Raw genomic sequence first — 25,439 nt, 5'->3', positions numbered from 1 at the left:
CACTTTCTTGGGCCCGCCTGCCTTAGCAAAGATTTTCTTTTTAAATTATTTGAAAATGGGACATGACAAGTCCTCCCCTCCCAATCATTGCTTGTCCTCAAGCAATGGCTGAACAATAAACCAATCAATCCACCTGGATCCCAAATGTAGTCATGAACTATACTACTAACAATTAACACAGGCTCCTGTAATATCCTCTGCAATATGACCAAGAGGAATCCATAATCAAATTGACAATTATAGCTCAACCAAACTCCGAAATCACCACTACCACAATCAAAAACCCATGAGGCACAAACTCTTAGAACATCAGAACCCAAGTAAAGTGGACAAATCAAACTACCAACACAGTAAATACCATCAACGCATCCCACTGGCCTATATGGAATGTACAATCCAACTCTGCAATAATGGTGAACCCTCTCGAATGAAACTGTACCAAGTATGGAGAATCCACACACTGTACAACTCCTGTAGTCAACACAACTCTGCAAATCATCGGCTACTATCTCATAACCATAACTCCCATACACTGATGATGGTGAAAAGACATTACAAGATAAAGAGTAGGAAATGGAATCCAAACCAAATTTGTCTACCATCAACTCCTTAGCACAAGGATCAAATGCTAACTGATGTACATACCCTGAAATATAATGTTGATAAAAAAACCCAACCTCAGTCAACAGCTCACCATGAAGAAGTGATACAACCCACTGTGACTGATCACCAACTAAGTCAAGAGATGTCATAGCCAAAGGAGTAGAATCAATAACAACACCTGCTAAAGCATCACTCCAAAATTCCTGCTCTAAGTCATGTATTATCAACCTATCAATTGCAGGACCTATCACCATGTCATGCCCATCACAACTCTCATCCCGAGGCATCAAACTATCCCATAACTGATGATAAGCACTAGGAACCAAAGTACATCTCTGTATCATCATCTCATCAACATGGTCATCAAAGGTAGATAGATGAGCATACCTCATAGTGTAATACCGATAGAATGCACCAATCTCAGTCAGTGGCTCAGACTGCAATCCAGATGTAACTAACTGCAATCGATCATTAACCAAGTTGGAACTGACTACTACCTCTAAAGACATTACGAAGGGAGTAGTATTACTAGTAGGAACCATGCCAACTATCAGCTCACCAACGTCACACATGGTCTTTGATACAACATCTCTAGTCTTCGTGCCATTAGTACTAGAGGTCACCACCATGTCAGGCACACCACAAAAATCTGCTACAGCACCCAACTCAATTGAACCTGACTCTAGCGGGAATGAACCTGATATGCCAATGTTAGTATCAAGGATGGATGCATCCCCATCTCCACTGTCTCTAACAATCTCGGCCATGGACATCCTCGGATCACCAAACACCATAGCTTGTGACTCTATAGAATTAGGTAAAGACTGTAGTTGCTCTAACTCCATGGTCACCTTAGCCAAATGAAACTGTGACTCCTTGAGAGCCAACTGTGTACTCTCAAGAGTCTCAGAAGTCACCTCAAGCTGCTCAGTAAGCTCACTCACCTCATCTTCCTTGGCCAACAATGCATCATATGCTGTACTGCCCCACTCCATAAGATAATCTCTGTCGGCTACCAACTGCATATAATTTTGTCTCAAAATCCGAATAGCCTCCCATAAAGAGTGGATCTCTGTCAAGGAAAGATAACTTCCTCCCTGCTCATCACTAGTAGGAGAACCCCATCCATAAACTGCTAACAACTGACGAGCAGCATCGAAATGTTGGCAAGTGATAGCAATGTCTTGGTCACTAACTCTCAACTGATTAGACACATGATGGCACTGGTTTGACTGTCTCCTACAAACCTCCTCTGATGCACTGTCTGAAGGAGTGTCCTCAAAGTTACTAGTCTCTAGAGTATTACCATCCATATCCTGTGAATCAAATCTAAAGCTCATATCAGCATACAGAGTATCAAAAACATTAGCATTGCTGTCCAACTCCTCTATACCCAAGGGAACTAAGTCTTCAAAACTGCCCACTTCATCCTTCTGGATGTCATCAATGCCAACATGATCCTGGGACTCATCTATACACACTGCCAAATATGAAATATCATCAACACATTCCAGCAAGTATGGCCGACTGGATATATGAACAAAGCCCAACATTGGTGTATAAAAACTAATACCAACATCAGACAAGATACTGGCACAAGGAAAGACAACATCGTGTAATCTGCTAATCAAATCCATGATAGCACCCAAACAAACACTGCTACCAAAAAGTGTTAAAGATCTCCAATCAACTGAATCCCAAATGCCAATATAACAATCTCGAGTCCATATCCGTAAACTAGAATCAACTGGTAACTCAAGCAAACTCCTCACCTGAGTAATATGACCAATACCAACTAACTCCACATACCTATCATGATGAGATAATGAAGTCACACTACTATCTTTGTTCACCTTCAGCTGGCTGGACAAATCATGTGAAGTACTACCAGCCTCAACCTCATGTGATGAAGCATCTAACTGTGTCTGGTACTCTTTCTCAGCAAAGTCATGAATGCTCAATGTCTGCTCATCTCTATCAGGTATCTCACCATCCTGCACAACAACATCCTCATAATCATCATCTGAACCCACTACACTGTAGTCACTGCCTGTTGTAACTATACCATCCTGAATACCTGTGGCATCACCCTTTGACGACCTGTAAACAATTGTCTTAATTTGAGTATCAAGTTGACCGTTACTATCAATCTGTGTAATATCCTTTCCCACCACCTCCTGTGGCAGAGTAGAATCTGAGACCTCTACCTGGCTATCAGCTAGTTTCTCAAACTCCTCATGCAAGTTCTTGGGAATTGTGTCATCTGTCCTGTGAGAAAATCTGCCAAATAGAAATCCAGTCAACTTATCCACCTTAGCTGGGTCAGATAACATGTCATTTATACGGTGGTGCTCAACCAACTGTTTAGACATGTCATGGCTTATTTTCATAAGTTTATCTCGAATGTCTAAATAACCATCCTTTCTATTATTTTGACTCTGGCTATCAATTGTCCAAGATTGTTCCCTCTGAGACTCTGTACTATACCTGTCCATTCTGGATAAAGTAGAGTGTAACCCCAATAGGATATAACTTCTTCAAACACCAAGAACTAACATGCAAATGATTATAAGTAGCATGCAACCATAGATTTGGACATGCAACTGATTAGAAGCAACATGCAACCACCAAATTATGACATGCAAGATCTAGGTAGTTGTCAAAACTGAAATGCAAACTTCTACAACCACCAAATTCACCAAGAACTAACATGAAAATGATTATAAGTAGCATGAAACTATAGATTTGGACATGCAACTGATTAGAAGCATGCAACCACCAAATTATGACATGCAAGATCTGGGTAGTTGTCAAAACTGATATGCAAGATCTGGGTACTTGTCAAAACTGAAATGCAAACTTCTACAACCACCAAATTCACCAAGAACTAACATGAAAATGATTAGAAGTAGCATGCAACCATAAATTTTGACATGCAACTGATTAGAAGCAACATGCAATCATAAATTATGACATGCAAGATTTGGGTAGTTCTCAAAGCTGAAATGCAAGATCTGGGTAGTTGTCAAAACTGACCTGCAACTTCTACAAACCCTCAGGCTGGCAAGATCATGGCTCTGATACCACTGAAATGTCCCTTTTCTGATTTTTCATGATATTTTCAACCTCTAATCAGATCTTTAAAATCAAACAGCTAATATCCCAAAGATCCACCAAATTCCTCAAGAAACCCCAAATCGGGTATGTTGAAAATAGTGCTAAAAGCTTCACAACTTCACAAATTATTAATGAATCTGAAAATGGAAATTTTTATAGAACTTTCAGCAGCATAACAGCCTACAAATTGACATTTCCAGATCCGTATAGCCTTTACACAACAGCTCAAAAATGTAGGACCAAAACTATGCTCATCGGGCTCCCGAAATAGCACAAAATATGCCCGGAAACACCACAAGAACACTAATAATCTATATCAGAAGTTTAATCACGTCCCAATATATATATTCAGCTCTATTTTAACAGCTTAAAGTCTAAAATACAGCAGCAACCAAAACTGATATGAAATACTCAACCGGAAACACCAAACTCTTACAAAAATACACCCGGAAACTCACAAATCTGCACTGTTCAGCACAAAGGCAAACTCTGTATGAGCATGCACATGGAATGGCTTCAAACTCACGTCCTTAGCCTTCCTAGAAACCTGCAAACTCCCGTTCTTGGGTCTCCCTGGAAACCTGCAAACTCCCGTTCTTGGGTCTCCTTCTCCACAGGTTTGGCAGCCTCTGAAGAATAACAAAGAATGAGCGAAAATCAAGTCTAGAATGAGCCCAAAATGCCTCCAAACCCCTTAAAAGAGGGCATAAATGTAACTCACGTCCAAGAGAGGTTAATGAAACTTATTTTAATAATAATTTTCATTTATTAGTCCAACGGTTTCCAAAGATTAACCCCCTTTTTCCGAAACTTCACTTTCTTGGGCCCGCCTGCCTTAGCAAAGATTTTCTTTTTAAATTATTTGAAAATGGGACATGACACAAGTGCCCCCACAAAACCACCATGTCTCAAAGTAACATTCTACTCCATAAGAATAGCCTAATGAACCACATCCTTAAGGGTCTTAGGTTGGAAAACCTTCACACCCCCACTGAAATGGTTGTTCAAAAATTGAATGAAGTGTTGTACCAGTGGTGGTGAACTATCATTGATTCCTACATATGGCATCAGCTTATAAAACTTTCTCTCAGACTCCACTACAATAATGGTAAATTACCTCAGATTATGAAACTCATCTACCCTCCGCTTGTGCTTGAACTATGACCTTTCATAGTAGATCTAGTCTTGGACACCATCCTCCTACAATACCCAAGAAAGAATAACAAAATGCCAAAAAAATAAATGAGGACATACTACTATAAAACATAATCATAATAAACATGTTTAGAAATCCAAGTCAAGAGTTATTCAAGTTTTCTTTCTTCTATATTCAAGTATTCGAGTCTAAGTTTCAAGGTTTTTAGGTTGTAATAGATATATATAGTTTTTTAAGTTTTATTTAAGTTAACTAATTATCATCTAGTGGCGTTCCAATATAACGAAAGCTCAGGCAATGTAGAAACTTAGGCTCTGATACCAAATGCAACCTCCTACTAGGGAACCCAAAAGAGGTTAACCTATTATGTCACTAAGTTTGGTAAACATTTTTTTTAAGATCAGAAACAAAAAGAGATAACATAGTGGAAGCTATAATTCACATACATACATGAGCAATACATAACAATTACATCTCTTAAGGGTTCCATGATGATGAATCACATACATGAATTTTATTAAGATTATATCTGATACATAACAAAGTCTACATCATAGGATAACCATAAGTAAAAAATCATTTATGAAATAAAATAGAAGTACATAAGATGCCACATAGCATAAGAAAATTGCATAATCATCCTTTATATAAGTCACAAGGTATGAAATGCTAAAAGAATATACATCAAGATAAGATACCACATCTCATAGGATCTCAAATAATCAAAGTGGACTAAATTAGAATATGACCATAGAACAAAATCACAAGATCAAAAGGATGAAACAACTGCACAAGTACATCCAACAATGACATCCACTTGTTGGATGTTAATGGTATAAGAAACACTACCAACTGATGTTGTGGAACCTAAATGGGCCACTCCCACCATGTTGAGGAGATGATCAAAAGTTCCAAATGGATAACAATTCAAAAGTCATAACAAGAATCTAGGTCAAGGAATTGCAATAGAAATCTATCTCAAAGGTACCAAGTACAAAAGTAATTTCTAATCCAAGAGGCAACAAAGAAATGTAGGAAATCTACTATGGTAGTGGGAAAGTGTCATCACATGAGCCACATAAAAAGGTTACCTTGACAACCTCTCTAGACTTTGACCCCTAGTAACTCTATGTAGCATAAGTATCCTTTCTTACAAACAAGATATACTAACAAGGCAAGGTCACACCTGAGAATCCTCTCTACTACCATCCTAGCCTATACTATCACTCAAGGCATGGATGAGGTAATATACTAACTCTTGTTAATTTATTTTAACACATTTAATGAAATGTTATCACTTATTAATATAACCTACAATGGGTTACCCAAGCAACCTCTTTAGGGATTTGGCCTCCATTGCAAGCCAATTCCCAACACACATAAAGATAACTTGCCCAGTGCTCATAACATAGAATTTCATATATAAAAAATGACCACAACAATCTTATACAAGCAACTAGAAATCACAATAAATAGTGATCAATACCTCAAAGTTTAAATCACAATAATCACAACATCACAATACAATTTCACAAACAAATCACTTCCCAAGCCTTTAGTAAACATAAATATCTAGTCAAAACTAGGTTTACCCCAAACCCCAACATGGAATAAAACATAACATCTCTTTAAGTAATTAAACAAGTGTAGATATTTAACCATTCCAATTTTCTATAGTAATACTCTTAAGTTTCAATTTTGAGTAACACTGGAGTTTTTTTATTACTAAGGTTCTTAGTTGATAAAATTCTCCATTTTAGTTTGATCAAAAGAAAGTTTCATTTTCCTAGTAACCATGTATTATCCTTTTAATTTTATGATCAAATACCTATTAGAAGAAAGTCCTTTTTTAATAAAGAAAAATCACAAAGAAAAGGAACCATCATATTTAATTATATTAAATATCGATCATATTCAATTGCTAATTTTAATTAGCATTTAAACAATAATCAAAAATCATATATTATTAAATTAAATTTAACTAATGTTAATTAAAGTAATTTAATATTTATTTATTTTTATTTTATTTATTATTATTATTATTATTATTTTATAATATTTCTTTATGTTATTTTATAAATATTATTCTTTAATAATATTTACTTGTTATAAAAAAAATTATGTTTGAATATTAAAAATGCCAATCGATAATATAAAAAAAAAATTGCCCCCAATTAAGGAGTGGATGGCCTTGGGAGTCATGTTGCTTTGGCAGCTCACGCTGCCTTAGCAGCATCTACCACCTTGGCAATATTCACTGCCATTCTAGTTAGGGGGGGTTCAACCCCTCCTATTTTCTTATATATTTTTTAAAATACACAAAAAAAGGCCCTCAACAAATTTTATATATTATTTTTAAATGTAATTTTGTATAGCCTTGGAATTAAAAAATAAAATAAAAGAAGATTGCCCAATCTATCTAAATTAAATTTCAAAACAACCTAGGTTATGTTTTATTTTTAAATAATGATTTCTATCATAGGGGTTTCGATTCACTTTCCTTTACAAACTTTTTATTGTAATGAAGATCAATAATTTCAAATACAAGGGTTTCATTCTAAAATATGATTAGCAAAACAAAATCCATAAATAGGCATGAAGAAGATAGAGGTAATTTGAAAGGATTTACTATGATAATCTCAATAGAATTCCTGCCTCGATTTGATGCTAAACCTGATGAATGCTTGAAAATTGAAAAAATTCTAATCTCTCGAAATCCTTTTCGAAAAGTGCTCCTCCAAACCTATGTGTAGAGAAATGAACTCTAATCTCCTAATAAAGAATTTCTCAGCCTAGGGTTTTGGTTTTATGAACACGCAGAAGTATTTCTTTTATTATTTAATTTTTTAAAATTCTTTGCAGATACTTTATCCTTTTTAAATTTGAATAAAGTTTATTTAAAATATTCTCAATTTGTTTTTTTATTAAATAATAAGATGTATTTAGAAAGTATATTTATTAATTTAACTAATAATAATATTTAGAGTTCATTATTAAAATGAAACTTCTAAATTAATTATTATTAAATAAAATAAATATAATTACCCCAAATTTAAACTTTTAATTAGATCTTTAAATTCATTTCCTCTATTTAATTAATTAAATATAATTAAAAATTAATTTTCTTTATAAAAATTTCATTAAATTAAATCTTAACTGCTAAAGGATTAAAAGCTAAAACTTTCAATACATGAAGAATTCCATAACTACCCTTTAAACAAATTAACATTAATTAATTTCTAAATTTACATAAGTTGCCTATACAAAAAGCCCTAAGCTAAATTCCGGAGCCTAGAAGACCAATATATTAGATTTTGAAATCCTACAAGCAAATTAACCCTTTGTTCTTAATTTATTTGATCTACTTACCTTCTGTTAGAGAATAAGGATTGGTATTTATTAATTCATGTTTAGAGATTTAGATTTACTGAGATCAGTTCTTTTTAATTTAAGATCTAGATTATATTCTTTTAATATTTTAGTGTTGTGAATAAAGAGATAAAATGAGAGGTTAATTTTTAATATCCAATGATTATAATCTTATAATGATCATGCCCCACCATCTATAGACTAATGTTACCTACCATTATAGCGAATCAATGTCTAAAAAATGTTAAAAAATAGTGCAATAAAAATAGGTGAAAGTATCGATCATAGATAAGAGGAGAACAAAAACAAAACCATAAACATGGAAGGGGGGAAAGAGTCAAGCCCAGGTCAAAAAAAGATAGTACATTTTTAATATTCGATAAGATCTATACATTAGTATTTGTAAGTATAAGATATAAACTAAACAATAGGGAAGCATCGACATAACTAAGGTAAAGACCATAACACCAAGTTGTGAGCTATCAAAAACATCAAAAATGATAATTGAATGCAAACCATAGGAAATAGAGAAGGGCACCCAATTAGCCACAAAAATAAAACCTCTATCAGAAAATAATGGACTAATCCTCCTCTACTTTCTTCTAGCATACCATGATGATATCTACAGCTTTATCTAGGTCATCTACCATAGATCCTAGAGGAAACATAAATGTTAATTGCACTCTTTGCGCTAGATTTTAACATATTGGGCAAAATGAACTCTAGATTGTCAAGATCATCAAAAGGCACTCCAGGTTCAATGTAGGCCTCAAACAACTAAGGGAAATGAACTAACTAGTCCTTACTTTGATCTTCTATGATTCTCCTCTAGTGTAGCAGAAAATTGATGCTTGCCTCCATTTTTGGCCAAACCGAGTAGAATTGGATGTTATCCTAAATGTATAGTGACTCTCTCCTAGCCACAATGACTAACCTAAGACTGCTCATGGGATGAGCCATATAAACTTCTGGTAGTGAAATTTTAATCTTCGGATCAATACTAAGGACAACATTCTCCAAACCTTCTAACCTTGTGGGGTCAAAATGTTATGATAGAGCTGAATGATCTCTCCACAGCCTATATTTTCCCTAGCTAGACATCCTATGAAGGAGCCAATAAAAGTGCTATTAGTTTTCCATGTAAAATCATAGTTGAAGGCATTCTCTCCTATAGCCCAGCTAACGACAAACTTAGACAGATAATCAATTGGGTTTAAAATCCTATTCCATCTCTTAGGCTTAATAGACCCCCAAAATGTCATGGTTCTAACCTCCAACAAATAAAATAATGATATTGTTGATTCCATTGTTACATAGAAAGGGAGCTAAGATTATGAAAAAGACATCGAGGTGGTAGTGCCTAAGAAAGCTAAATACATAGACTTCAAGGGCTAAGGAATGACCTAGAAGGAAAAATAAAGGGGGAAGGCTAAAAATGATGCCTAAGAAATAATCATGACCCACTAGTAGAATTTTAGCAAATAAATGACTATGTGACTAAACATTTTAGTCATAAGACTAAAAAATTTAGTCACATGAACAAAAGTGATCAAATTCTAGTAACGCTTTTCAATTTATAAGTGATTAAATAAATGACTAATTTGGTCATCAAGTAAAATCACAAGGTTAGACAAAGATAAGTGACTAAATAAATGATCAAATAAATAACTAAGCAATTGATTATTAATAATTAGTCACCCAAATAAATGAGTAAATGAATGATCGATGATTTTTTTTATCATATTAATACATTCTTTAACTTTTTTATAAATTTGATTGCTCATCGATGGATTTTTTATCCTATCCATGCATCATTGTCAACTAACTTCCTCAAATGTCCTCTCAACTAATATTAAACTAGAAAATGAACTCAAAATCATCCCAATCTACACTCAAACTCTTCAAAATCTATGTTTGAATTCCTCAAAATTTACTTATATATTATAAAATTTAGGTGAGAGTTGTTTAATCATAATAGAAAATTTCATCTTACTACAAAAAAATGGTACATTTCTATCATTAAATAATATTTATCAATATTAATTTAAAATGTATAAGGTAACATAAGTGTTTTGACATGGGGCTTGATTATTATCCTTGTAAGATTTTTCTTTCTAAGATTATAGAATAAACACAATTTGTGTCAATTTTTAAAAAATTTCTCCTTTTTTTTTCCAAATAAGAGCTTTATATTAGGGTGTAGAATCTATCAAAATATAATGGAAGGAAATTTTATTATATTTTTAAACATTTGTCTCTCATAAAATCATCCTAGTAGAAATGAATCTTAATTATCTTCTTCCTAAGATTTTCCTTTCAAGGATCATAAAATGTGCATAATTTGTCTAAAATATGTTGTATTTTCCTTCATTCTACCAAAATAAGTTTTTCACAATAAGGTATTTAATATATTTTCTAAGGCTTATACTTGTAAAGACAACAACTAGGTCAGTCATTGTATTTTCCATGATTTATACTACAAAATAAATGCAATACAATACCAAAACACTTAAAAGACACTAATAAAGTTATAATTCTCAAGCATGTGTTCAATTTGTTTTCATAAAATGAGAACATACAAAATTCTATTTCTTTTGCTAATTTTATATGAAGAACATAATTGTTAACTAGAAAAATATTTAAGTTTTAATTATGATGTGGTTTTTTTTATAGAATTGTTAATTAAATGTTATAATAAACATCTAATTAATGTGAATAACAATAAGGTCATAGATATTTTAAAGTTAAGAGACAAAAGATTTTGATTTTAAATAAATTTAATTTTTAAATAATATAACATTATATTTATTATTATAACTTATATCTTATAATATTAATTATAAAAGATAGGAAAAAGCCTACAACACAATGGTAAATTGTGAGCCTCTTATCTAAGAGGTCTTGGGTTGGAGTCTACTTGAGCTTCATCAATAAGAATAATTAATCACAACACATAATAATAATAATTAATCTTGACTTTGGCATCTTACCCATTTTTTTAAAAAATTAAAAATATACTTATATAATAATTAATAAGTCACATATTTTATATATAAGAAATTAAATTATATAAATAAATATTAAAAGAACTTTTGAAACTCAAATAACACTTAACTACTTATACATCAAACATATTTATTCAATTTTTTGCATCATAAAATGGCTCAAAGAAATGTTATTTCCTAGACTACAATGATTTTGGCATATGTGTAGTACAAACACCCTAGCAACACTTTGGAATTTCTTCATCAAATGAAATTAGATGGCGTACCTCCTAATTGAGTTATGATGTTCAGTTCTATACAGACATCAATCGTGTCATATTTAGAAGGTATCAAGGCTCTAGACCTTGGATCAATGTGGTAAGAGGTAAGAACAACTAATTTTATATGTTAATTAGTGTAGTTAGAGAGATATGCTAATATTTAATAGTTAATAGAAAGTTCATTAGTAATAATGTTCTTTTTTATAAGGTACAATATCAATTCAACTTATAAAAATGTAAGTAAAAACTCATAACCTTATAAAGTGGATTTCATTTCATAAACACATGTGGATCTCATAAATGCAAATAAATACAAAGGAACATGCAAAATCAAACAAAATAAATTGATCTTCAAGAAAAGCTTGTGACAAATGTTTAGGCAACTAAATTAGAGAACTATGTTATGCAAAGACTCAAATGCTTAAAGAAGCAACTTTATGCTAATTCTAATTAGTACATTATTCAACTTTCAACTGACAACATCTTGACCTAGTGTATGTGACCTAATTAACCTCAGAAAATTGAAGTTGGGGGGGTTGATAAGTTTCTCTTGCTAAAGCATGAAGTGATCTATAGCCTCTAACATATGTGGTCCCCTGAACCTACATCCAAGATGTTTCTTGAAATTGTGTGGCCAAAAGATTTTATTATTATTATATATTATATTACTCTTTTATTTTTAATTATATAATATATTTTTTAATTAAACAATAAATTATTATTATATATATTAATTAATTGATGATATTAATTTTGTCATTAGAGTTACATATAAAATAAGTTTATAATTAAAACTTTAGTATTATATCAATCATCTATTTTAAATCTTATTAAAACATGTTTCCTATATGAAATGTTCTCTTTAAAGTGTGTAGCTAGAAGAATCAATTTTTATTAAATATTGTATTACTCTTTTATTTCTAAATAAATTATATATTTTTAATTATAATAAATTTTTAATGAAATAATAAATTATTATTATATAAATTTATTTATTTATGACATTAAATTTATCATTAGAATTACATGTAAAATAAACTTATTATTCAAACCTTAGTATTATATCAACTGTCTATTTTAAATCTTAAGACATATGATATAATACTAAAGTTTGAATAATAAGCTTATTTTACATGTAAAATATGAATAAAAAATATATATTTAATTAATATGAGATGATTACTCTGATCAATGGTTGGGCATATCTAAGAGAGACAGACGACCATTAAAGACATCCTAGCCACCCATTGATTCCTTGAAAAGTCGAAAAGGGTTTTCCAGTTTCAGTGGTTTGAAGAGTGGGGTTTATGGAGACAATCATAGAGGGTTCCATGTGTTCGTAGATCATCAGTGGCTGCTCTGCATCCGCACAACAACCCAAAATCTTTACCAAGTTCTCGTTATTCACCTATGATATGACTCTCACCTCATTCTATACTTGTTCATTTCTTTTTCTATTGCCCAATTTTACTGCCTTAACTGTTGTATCTTTCCACTATAACTAGACGCGCGAATTACTTGTTTGACAGATTGCCTAAAAGAATTTTACTGTCATAGAATGCAATTATTTTAGGATATACAAAAAAATTAAAGGCAAAAAAATTAGAAACATAATGTAAAGCTGGACTCGACAACCTTTTCTGATATCATCCTCGCCCATTTCAAAATGGGAGATTTTGAATAGGGAATGGGAATCCATCAATGAATAATGAATATTGGGGTTTTATCAAATTTTGTTGCAACTACGTAAAATGTGGAAGTATTGAGACGGCGTGTGAACTATTTGACAAAATTCCTGAAAGATATTTCATCTAATGGAATCGAATGATTGAAGGATTTAAAACCTTTAAATAAAATTCAATTGGTAAGCCTAAGGCCAGATTCTACAACTTTTATCGGCATCCCCCTGCCTATGCCAGAAAGGGATTTGCAGAGGCCACTGGGTTACCACTTTTTTATTTCAAAAAAGGATGACACTTGCTAAGTGATAATCGCGGAAGTGTTGCAAGTTGGATGTCACATTACAAGATGTGGTGGTCTGTCCTTGCAATTAGTTTTTCATAGAGCACCTCGTGTATGGAAAAGCAGCGCAATATAATTTCATAGACCTGAACAGACCTTAACCGAGGATAAGATGATGCGGAGAGGCCTTAAAAACATGGAATCACAATAGCCTTGGAAGCTTTTGGCCTCCAAAATTAGGTACCCATTTCACATATTGATAGAAACTACAAAACCACAATTTTTTTATAAAGTGTGCAGGAGAACCTTGTTATTAAAGTGCAATAAAAAAAAATGATTGAAATAAAGGGCTAGATAAGAGGTTATTATAAAAGTTTCCCTCCAAAGCGTGGCCTCCTCCAATTATTTTCCAAATGAAACTCTTGGTTTAATCTTGTATTCTGAAGGAGACGCAAAATTTGGATTTAAGTTGATTTGAAAAAGAATGTTCTTGACCCCAAAACCATGTTCCAACTCATCAGGAATCCAAAAGGCATAAGTTAATGTCTAGCCAATCCCAAAATATGTGAAGTTGTAGTTCAAATACAATTTACACCCTCTGCGCAATCAGCCAGCAAAATCAACAACGAAATCAATCCTAGAAAAATTACAAGGCCCAGGGAATTTTTTAAATTTTTGTTTCCACTAGATTCACATGCTAAAGATGGATGTGGGTAGTGGAAAGAAGCACTAACCACTCTAGGTGCAAGTTTTCCACTTAATTCTACACATTTTATGAAATTAGACAAACAAAGAATGTGAAGGAGTCTAAAGATGCATAACACTTTGTAGGTCAATCCACGAAAAATGAGTCTATTTCAATCTGCTGCACCAAAATTAGATCTCAGACCAATCTTTGTATATCAAATGACACGCTTCAAAAACAATTTCAGCACCACTACCAAGATCATACTCAAACTTTGAAATTTTTTCTAGTTCAATATGATACACAAAAGTCTCAAACCAAATGCAAAGGTGAAGCGTGTGAATTTACAAAGTGGTAGGAGACCAGAGGTTGTGAGGCATGGGACTTTTGGTGCTCAGAATAAAGTGGAACTAACACAACAGAGTTGGTGTTTGAGGTGCAAGGGAGATTTGGAAGATTTCCATGATTTCCAAAATTGCTACATGAGCCTATGATTTCCACAAACAAATTCTAAAAATGATTTTAGGCTTGCCCAATCACCCCTTGATTTTTTATTTACTTTGAAAGCCACCCATTTTTTTGCCCAATCAGCTGGTGATTTATGAATTCACATGATGTATTTACCGAATCTCTTCATGATTTCCAAAATTTCCACACGAGCCTATAATATCCACAAACCAATTTCAGAAAATGATTTTAGGCTAGCTCCTAGTCACCCCTATATTTCTGTTTTGCTCTGAAAACCATCCAATTTTTTGAAAAGAGGTTAAGTATGGGTTGACCATGTTCTAATTGAACATTAAATGAAAGACCAATCATTAATTAATGACAATCAATGTCTAATTAGACAAGTTGAATTACTTGATGATTTGCAAGAGTATGATGTAAAGGGCAGTCTTCTAATTTGATGCATGTAGAGAGTTTGAGGTGCAGGGAAGATTCGGAAGATTGGTGTTCAGAGTGTGAAGGGCACATGATTTGGGGAGCTAGGAGATATGTAAGCCTAAATTCATATGAGATATGTAAGCCTGCATTGTAGAACAACTTCCTTTTGTTTAGGTTCCTGAATTTTTTTTTACACTAGTTTCAAATACAGAATGACCAACATCAACACCTTTACAGACCCTAATCCATAAGCCTTATTTTCTAAATAAGCGGGGTTTTCTTCATAATTAAAGCGCAACCTAAATTGTTTCATAAATTTGAATAAAAAATAAAACAATTATATTAGAAATAATTGCTTTTACTAGCAACATAGATATTAATCTTACAAACATAAGATCTTTCCCTTTAAGTTAAATTTTCCTTATTTTACAATGAACTAAAAATCTTATTAATCCCCATAAATCCTTACATTCCCATGAAGGACTTAAGATGTCCACCCACACACTGAATTTGTCACAATAGTACAATGAATATTCTGCTCATGAGAGAGATTTTGGAAAATGAAGTTAAGAACGCTGCCCCCCCCTCCCAATGAAAGTAGCTCCTCTGCCAACGTTGAACCCATGGAGACAAGATATGATCCATTGCTTTCTAACAATCTTTCTCCCGTTAGGAAGAAAAATCTACTGGAGATGGGAGAAGCTAATCTCATTATCTGGAAGATGTAGTAACCCAAATCCAAATTGCGTATGCCTTTGGGAATTGCTCAAATGTTGTTGTCTCCACTATAAATGGTAATTCCACAAATCAATAAGGTACATGCCCAATTAATGTAAAAGGTGACAAATCAAAACTCTGCAAAAGATAAACACGATCCATGAGTGATGAAGATATGAATCTCAAGTAGCTGTGTCGGGAAGAATAATGTCTTACCGCATTGAATCGATGGGGGCTATGCATGAGCCAATGCCAATCTGGTCAAGAACAACAAAAGGTAAGGATAATTGATATGGGGCCTCAATGTGAGGAGGAACACAAAGATAGACCTATGAACCATCGAAATATATACTCAAGCTCCTCCATAATACCATTATCAAAGGTTATGAAATCTATATATGTAAGGGAAGAAGACAATCTACTGTAGGATCCTCTAGGAATGGAGAGATATGAGTATCCCTATACATCTCCCACAGTTCGGTCTAAAGTGTGTAAGGACACACAAGGTCCAGTATAGCACACCATTTTATTTAGTTCCCAAAGTTGTTGATTAAGGTATCACTCCATACCAGGATGTCTTGCCACCATAGAGGGCTTTGAAGAAATCTCGGATTCCTTTACAGAAGCCAGAGAAGTTGGGGTGGAAGAACTTTTCATTACCAAGATGTTTTTAGATATTACGACCGAAAAAACCTTATGCATAGGAGTAGATTTCTAGATGGTTCTGTATGTGTGGTTGTCAGCTTCGTGACATTCATTTGTGCATTTCACGATAGTAGGCCACTAGTGGCTAAAATAAAAAATCAAACCACCTCCAAAGAATTATTCTACTTCTTCCAATATGCCATCCTGAAAACATTAGGGATGATTTAAGAAAGCTAGGTTGTTTAATTTTTTAACCCCTCCCTCATCTTGTCTAGACAACCCTTATTATTGTCCTAATAATCTTTTACTTAAATACTTCTGATCTTGAACAGCCTGTATCTAACCAATAATTTTGAGCTTTATAAAGGTCATCACAAATATAAATCTTATTAGAATGATTTCCACTATCCTTGATGTCGCAAATGATTCAAATATCTATTTGATAGTGTCTGCCCTACGTAAAGGAAAAATTACCCCTCTCAAGCATAAAAGCGTGATACAATTTGTTTTCATTCATTTCACTAGTTGATCTAACCAAAATTGGGATACTATCAAAGTAGTTGTGGTGAATGGACTTTCTCTGAAGGCCCAAACAATATGGGCAAGTTTGGAATGTCTCTCTATTCTACATCGCTTATTTTAACATCAGAGTAATAGAATTGTGATATTGCTATCAGGATTTAATTGTGTAGTTTTTGAGTCAAACTTAATGACCCATATACAGCTCAAATGCGAAAAGCCAAATGTACAACCTCTCATTCCATTTCTAGCTTCTGTTTTGCTTTAGTTGTAGCCTTTGCTTCAGCTTGCATTCTAGCCATTTCAACAACTTTTTCTTCTTCCCAAAGCCTTTCTTTCTCTATAAAGTATAAAACATCAAAGCAATAAACATAATACCTACCAAAAAACAATAGCTAAAACAATAAGTAGACTATAGAGTCACTATGGCAACAACAACAAAATTGAATCATCAAATTGAATATCCAAGCTAGGAATGATGATGCCTTCTACTATCATCTCACTCCAATTGCAATCTTAATTCCAACATTTCAAATATGTGATCTCCCAAGAGGGTAATCAATCATCTTATAATGTGAATCTTGATCAACACCAAGCTAAAAACAACACTACAAACTCAAGTCTTGAACCTTCTCCCATATCCCATGCTTCATTTTCACTAAGTGTGATGCTACAACCAAGAGATGTTCCATAATATAGCTCAAAAAGTGAATTGTTGTATGTAATATGAACACCCATATCAAAGAATGGGTTGTTAACAACACCACAAATTGGTTCTTCCAATCTTATTCATGCAGGAATAATGAACTGTCATTATGATGCATGTTGAAATTAGAATTAGTTTGATAACTTAGAACAATGTCTCCATGGTTGTCCCAAATCTCCTCTTCCTCTTTCTTATAGTCATCAACAATAAGTTGAGGACCCAAGTCAACAAGGTCACTAGGCCCCTACTCAAAATCAACACGATGCAACAATTTTTCACAATTTTGTTCATCATCATCAACCGTTTCAAAAAAAACTTCCTTAATGCATAACTTCTTAAATGAAGTTAGAGAAGCACTACAGTAAAAAAAAATTCATCCCAATATAGATCCTAATTATATTGAGATGCCAAAATGCTTGCATGCCAAGTGCTTAACGACCAATTGCATTGTTTAGAGAAAATGTGTTCACTGTGCTCTTTGAGAGTGGTTGTCTCTATAATGGGATCTCTCTCAAGTCAAGTAGAATAAAACCATCTTTGCCACTCATCTCCAAAGGCCCTGTTTGGACATCCAACCATAATCCATCTAGACCAACATTAATTGAAACATCTCAAATTGACCCTAGGGTTGTTGTTTTATCTTTTCCTTCATAGACAAACTAAGAAAAGGCAGATGCACATCCTAAGGCTCTACCATATGCTCCTCATGGAGTAAGGCAACGTCTCCATCCAAATTCTCTTCTATGGACTCTATTTTTTCCACCTAATTTTTTTGATGCAGTCATTTTGCTCATCTTCTCTTGTATTTGGTTACTTATGTTTGTGATTTTTTAAAAATATTTAAAAAATTCCATTTAATGTTTGGATTCTTCATTGAATTAGTAATTCTTGCATAATTTTGACACAATCATTTTCTCAATACCAATGCAAATTCTTGAAAAATAATTGATGTGATTTATTTTATTCATTCATAGCATGGTACATGTCTTAGAAGCAATAATATCACAACAAAGTGAAAATGCAATACCATCATCTAAATTAGTTATATTTCAATTATTACATTAGTTAAATACCTCTTATTTGTAGCCCCAAACAATAAAATAGGTCTAATTTAAAGGAAGACTTTACCCAAGACAATCAACAATGATGATTTAACAATCTTTATGGCCTTCAAAGTTTTTTTTTCTTATCTTTGCCACCAAGATTTCCTAGAGGAGGTATCTGAATAGTAGGTGTATTTAAGTTACTATCATTAATCAACATTCTAATCACATTCAATATGATAGGAAAGGAAGTGAAGATGTACACGTACATAATGCATCAGGGAAAATCATCATTGATACAAATAATAACCTAGATCACTTCCTCACTACAAAGCACTACTATGATTCTTGAGAGGTGGATAGATACTATGAAATAAGGGATCTGAATCTAGCTGTTGTTGCATACAGACAAAGATAATGTGATGAAGAGGTTATTAATGTTACCAATAAAAAATCTCTATTTAAGCTCCAAGCAAGGTATATTTTTAAGGACTTTGAGCTTTTTTTATATACATGTAGCATATTTAAAACTAATTAACATGCTTCCTAACCAACGAGCATGATAGATTTTTGTTTAGATATATTGTTGAGAGGATGCAGCCTGAACTCTAGGAAAAAGTTCTTAACCCAAAAAATCCATTTTGGAGGTAAATTATTGATCAAGTTGTATTGACTGCTTTACTTGAAAGAAAAAATCTAGATCAAGTGTCTACAATAGTGAAAGCATTTATGAGTGTTGATCTACCACATGAGTTGATTGAAATTCTAGAGAAGATTGTTCTACAAAATTACTTTTTCAATGGAAATCCTAATATGCAAAATCTTCTCATTTTGACAACCATTAAGGCTGATAAGTCTCTTGTAATGGATTACATTAATAGGCTAGACAACTTTGATGGCCCTATAGTCAAGGAAATTACTATTGGAGTAGAGTTGTATGAGGAGGACTTTTCCATCTTTAAGAAGTTTAATCTAAATGTACAAGTTGTCAGTGGTTTCTTAGACAACATTCGAAGCATTGAGCAGGCTGTGGAGTTTGCATCACATATTGAGGAGGATGCAATCTAGAGTCAAGTTGTGAAGGCACAACTCGGGGATAGAATGGTCAATGATGCTATTGAATCATTCATTCATGGTGATGATGCTACAGAGTTCCTTGATGTGACAAGGGCAGTCAAGATAGCTAGTGTGTACCATGACCTAGTTAAATATTTGCTAATGGTAAGGAAAAATATTAAAGAACTGAAAGTTGAAAGTGATCTTATTTATGCATATGCTAAGATTGACAGACTTGGTGAAATTGAAGAATTTATCTTGACACCAAATGTGGCTAATCTTCAAAGTGTGGGAGATCATCTATTTGATGAAACTCTATATGAGGTTGCTAAGATAATTTTTACTTTCATTTCCAATTGCACAAAACTTGACAACACTCTTGTCAATCTTGGTCAACTCCAAGGAGTAGTTGATACTTGTCGAAAGACAAATAATTCAAAGACATGGAAGGAAGTGTGTATTTCATGTGTTGATGATGAGGAGTTTAGATTGGCTCAAATTTTTGGTTTGAATATCATTACACAGGTAATTGGTTTGTTAACAGAAGCTCTTTTCTATGTGGTTTATTCATTGTAAACAAGCATTATGACATAAAGAGAGAATATTTTGGATATTAATGGTTTTATTCTAAATCATATTTTTCCTTTAATCATAATTTGGGAAAGTTAATTAGTAGTGTTTATTTGTAATTGTGAAGTTGAAAGATTGATGTTGTTGGTGTTTGGACATTTATTTTACTTTAGTTGGATGACTTAGAAGATATTAGTGATTAGTATCAAAACATGGGTGGCTTTGATGAACTTATATCTCTGCTGGAAAGTGGCATGGGGTTGGAGCATGCACATATGGGTATCTTTATGGAGATGGGCATCCTTTATGCTTGATATCACCTAGACAAGCTTATGGAACATATCAAATTATTTTCAACACGACTCAATATACCCAGGCTTTTCTATGTTTGTGATGAATAGTAGCATTGGAAGGAACTTACATATTTATTTATTCAAGATGATGAATATGACAATGTTGCTACTACTATCATGGACCATTCTCTAGAACCATGGGATCATATGCAATTCAAAGATATTGTAGTTAAAGTGGCCAATGTTTAATTGTACTTCAAGGCTATCCACTTTTATTTGCAAGAACACACGAATCTTATTAATGACCTCTTAAATGTACCTACCCTTAGGGTAAATCACACATGAGTGGTTGACATCATGCATAAGGTATGCCTCTCCACTCTTTTTAACTGTTGTTGTTTCTTAGGATTACTAAGATACCTTTTAGTTAGATATTAAGTTTTGTGAGATGTCTCTCTCAGTAGCTATTTGGTTTGAAGTAATTTCACATGAATTTATTTTGTTCTATTGTTTTTGTTATGCAGGCTAGACATCTCCATCTTGTGAAGCTATACATGGTTGTGGCACAAAGTAACAATGTAGGTGATGTTCATGAGGATTTGAATGAGATTTATGTAGAAGAGGAAGATTATTATAGGCTTTGACAATCTATAGATATACATGACAACTTTGATCAGATAGTTCTGACTTTGTCAGAGTAACTTAGCATTTGAGTATTATTCTAATGAGCTTCACTTTCAATTAGGTTGAGAAACATGAACTTCTTGAATTTTGTTGTATTTCTACTTTCATTTACAAGAAAGTAGGAAGATGGAGGCAGTCTGTTGCACTGCCTAAAAAGGATAATATTTACAAGGATGCAATGGAATCTAATTCTCAATAAGGTGATCGTGAGCTTGTAGAGGAACTACTAGTGTATTTTTTAGAATAGGTATGTAATTGCTAAATCATATTTTCTTGTACTTTTTCATAGGTTAAGTTAGATTTTGAATTTTCTTGTTGAAGTGTGTCAAACTGAAATGAGGCTTACTTTTTCCTTTTGGAACTGTAGGGCAAGAAAGAATGTTTTGCTTCATGCTTGTTCATTTGCTATGACTTGATCAAAATAAATGATGCTTTAGAACTTGCCTGGATGAATGATGTAATCCATTGATGCAATTATAATTTTTAAATAACCAATCAAAGTAAAGAATTTTTTAAAATATGTTTATAAACTATAGTTTTAAATTTTCTATCTATTTATTTGATTTTTAAAAAAAATATCTCTTTTCTGATCAGCTTAGAGCAATGATAGTGAGTAAAATTAATTTTCTTCATAAAAAATTAAAATATTTTGTACACTCTACTTTTAATGGATTAATTATAGCTTATGTCATCTTTTCTAGAACCATGGATATTTAATTCATTTTTAGAACTATTTTAAACATAAAGATCAAATAGTAATAATATCAATGACATGACATATTGATTATTTTCTTTATTTAAAAGATAAAACTTAAATCTTAATATTTTTCAATATAGTTTTACTTTATTTTTAGTATTTTATATTATGATGTTCAATTTTCTATTTTACATTTTCAATTATTGATTATGAACTTGAATATTTATATAAATATTTAATGAAAATAATTTCATATAAATATATTAGATTAGATTTTATTTATAATTATTTATTTATTAAAGTTTATTTAAGAACGTTAAAAAAACTTTAAGAATTAAGCTTTTACAATCTAGAAAATCAAAGAAATTATAATAAAAATTTAGCAATTTTTACATTTGAAATTATATTTGTAAATTTTGGTCAATATAAAGATAAAAATATTTAAATATTTAGTTATGAAAATAGAATGATTATATAAAGAGTTCTTCCAAATCACTTTTGTTATTTATTAATTTCTAATATCTATACTTAAATATTGAATTTTATATAAATTTTAAACCTTCTTTCTTCCTCTCTCCCTCTATCTTCATAACTTGTGAATAAATAATCTCTTCATTTTTAATAATTAATAGTAAATGATTTGATAATATAATCATTAACTTTCTAATTTGTTTTCTTTTCATAGTTGATATTGAAAGGGTGCACAAAATAGAAGGCTTGAATTTTATATATTTTAGCATTCTATGTACTCATTATCAATGAATAATCTAATTAATCTCACATTGTATTCATACACAATAAATTTTGTAGATAAGAATGTTGAAGATGACTTTAAATTCACCTACAACTATTTATGAACTATGTGAATTGTCTATTTTTCTCTATTCTTGCATTATTTTCTTTGAACTTATTTATCCTTTATATTTCTTGTATTCTAAGGTGAATTTTGTGCTAATATACCAAAGCAACATTTTATCTGGAGTGAGATTTTCTATCTAATGGAAGTAAGATAGTTTTACATTGTTCAAACCATAGTAGGTCACTCACATCAAGATTCAACATAGACCATCTGATATAATTATCAATGCCATTGAAAAAAGATTTGAATTAAGATTCTAATTGCAACAAGACTTTGCATCCAATGCAAATGAGTTAGTTTTACATGGTTCAAACAATACCAAGTCTCCCACATCAAGATTCAACATAGATTGTATCATACAATTATCAATGCCATTGATTAAATGTAGTGTTATAATGTATGTTAAATTTTGGATAGCCAATAGCTTTTTAGCACCTAAAATTATTTCTAAAGTTACCTTTTGATATATTTTGAATGGGAACATTCTTAGAAAAATGAGTGAATTTATTTAGTTGTGGTGTAATTATCTATAACAATTGTAAAATTCTAAACTTATGTACCACCAAACATCATTCTACTTATTTACCACCAAACATCAATTCCCATCTCGTTCAACTTATTCATGGCCCTTTACTTATCCCCTGCTATCTTCAATTCTACTTCTAGTTTGTTTAAACTAAAAATTCAAATTGCAGGAACTATAGCACTTGCATCTATTGTTTCCTTTTATTATAGGTTTTTTTAAGAAATTTATCATAAACATATTATTTAGTTCTTTGTTATATTTATGAATTGGCACCATTTTCCCTAATACTAGGAATAACTTAATTATGGATCATTGATAAAAGCTTTCTTTTCATGTGCCATATTTTTATCAAATTCCTATTTTTATGTTGTTTATAGACTAAGGTTCAATAAATATCAACATTAGGTGTAATGAACACTTTTATCACCCACGTAAGCACAAGGAAGAGAAAATATTTGATCATTGGCACCTCCATATGTTAAAAAGTGAGTATTTCAATTGATTATGTTTCATAGATTTTAATAGATGTGATTTTTTAATGGGGTTTGATATTTTTATTTAATGCAAATGTCTATTTTCTTGATATAAATTGCATAATCATTTGTATCTTTTTTCTAAGAAGTTAGCACAACAAACAATACTTGTCTGTGGCCAAAGTGCTCCATATTATATTTTATAAGAGTATCACTACAATAATTTAGAGAAGTCTAAATTACATGAAATATAATTTTAAAATGCTTTAACAAAAGAATTTAAAATTGTTGAATTGTTATTGATAAAGATTGAGATTATAGTTTTCCATAATAATTAAAATTTGTGCTCTTTGAGAAGAGTATATCATGTTATAGTGACCATGATCATGGTAGGTCTAATGTTTGAAAGACAAATTTGTCAATTTTTTGCATTATTCTTTAAAAGGTACTAGCTTCAATGGAGAAACACCCACTTTATAAGTAGGAGGATGATGGTTCAATTCCATCGTGCCCTAATATGACTAAATTAATGATTGAATAAACTACCAATTAAGCTACCAAATATACTACCAAATATACTACCATATGTAATATCCAAAAAACTAACAAATATACTACCAAATAAACTACCAAATATAGTCTCATATATACTACCTGAAAAACTACCAAAATTACCATATAAACTAACAAGTAACAACAATAAATGAAAAAACTTAATAAAGCTCTCCTTACAAAAATTGGATGGAGATTGGCAGAAGGAAACACGGGTGGGGAAATATTATGAAAGCTAAATATTTGTCTAATACCTCCTTTTCGGTGGAACTTGTATAATAATGACCTCTTGAGTGGTTCAAAGATCTGGCAGGACATTATTAGAAATAGAGGACTGCTAAGAGAAGGATTGAGGTGGATTATGGGCAATGGCTTCAATATAAGGTTTTGGGAAGACAAGTGGATGAAGGGGAAACCGTTGGCTTTAAGTAAATATAGTGGTTTAAAGGAAATCCTTAAGGAGGACATAGGGGTTAGAGTGGGAGACTACATTGATTAGGGAGGAGATGGAAGAAGTTGTTGAAGGAGGATTATCCACGGGAGATAGGTATTCTCATAGAGGAATTGGAAGAACTAATAAAGGAATAGAGGATCCCAATGCTACCACAAGAAGACGTATTAGCTTGGGATTTAACTCTGACTGGGAACTTCACTGTCAAATCTGCTTATACCCTAATGTTCAGTAAGGAACTATGCCCAACTACGTGGAGTAAGGTATGGATCAGTAACCTTATACCTAAGATTAATTTCTTTTGGTGGATGGTTCAACATGGAAAAATCCTAACAATTGATAATTTGAAAAAAAGGGGATTCTACATAACAAACCGTTGCTTCCTTTTTGAACAAAAGGAAGAAAGTATTTGCCACCTTTTCATTGAATGTCAGTTTGCGGTTGACATCTAGACTAAGGTTTGGGAAAGATTGGGGGTGGTTTGGGTCATGAAAGATAACTTGGGACAGTTTGTGGATAACTAGGATTGCCCATTCCATCATCCAAGACTAATCCTCTTATGGAAGTTTATCCCACCATATGTATGCTGGCACATATGGAAAGAAA

General features: G+C 32.2%; 1 pseudogene; it reads left to right on the top strand.

Moving 5' to 3' along the window:
• LOC149572053 (clathrin heavy chain 2-like) overlaps positions 1–22,283 on the top strand; it is a 63,162-nt pseudogene extending 40,879 nt beyond the window's left edge.
• Positions 22,284–25,439: the final 3,156 nt, after the last annotated feature.

The sequence above is a fragment of the Cupressus sempervirens genome, chromosome 2, assembly GCF_028749045.1.
Source record: "Cupressus sempervirens isolate cs-2001-9-10 chromosome 2, ASM2874904v1, whole genome shotgun sequence".
In the NCBI taxonomy this organism is placed as follows: Eukaryota; Viridiplantae; Streptophyta; class Pinopsida; order Cupressales; family Cupressaceae; genus Cupressus; species Cupressus sempervirens.
This window is presented reverse-complemented; position numbering and strand designations above follow the sequence as displayed.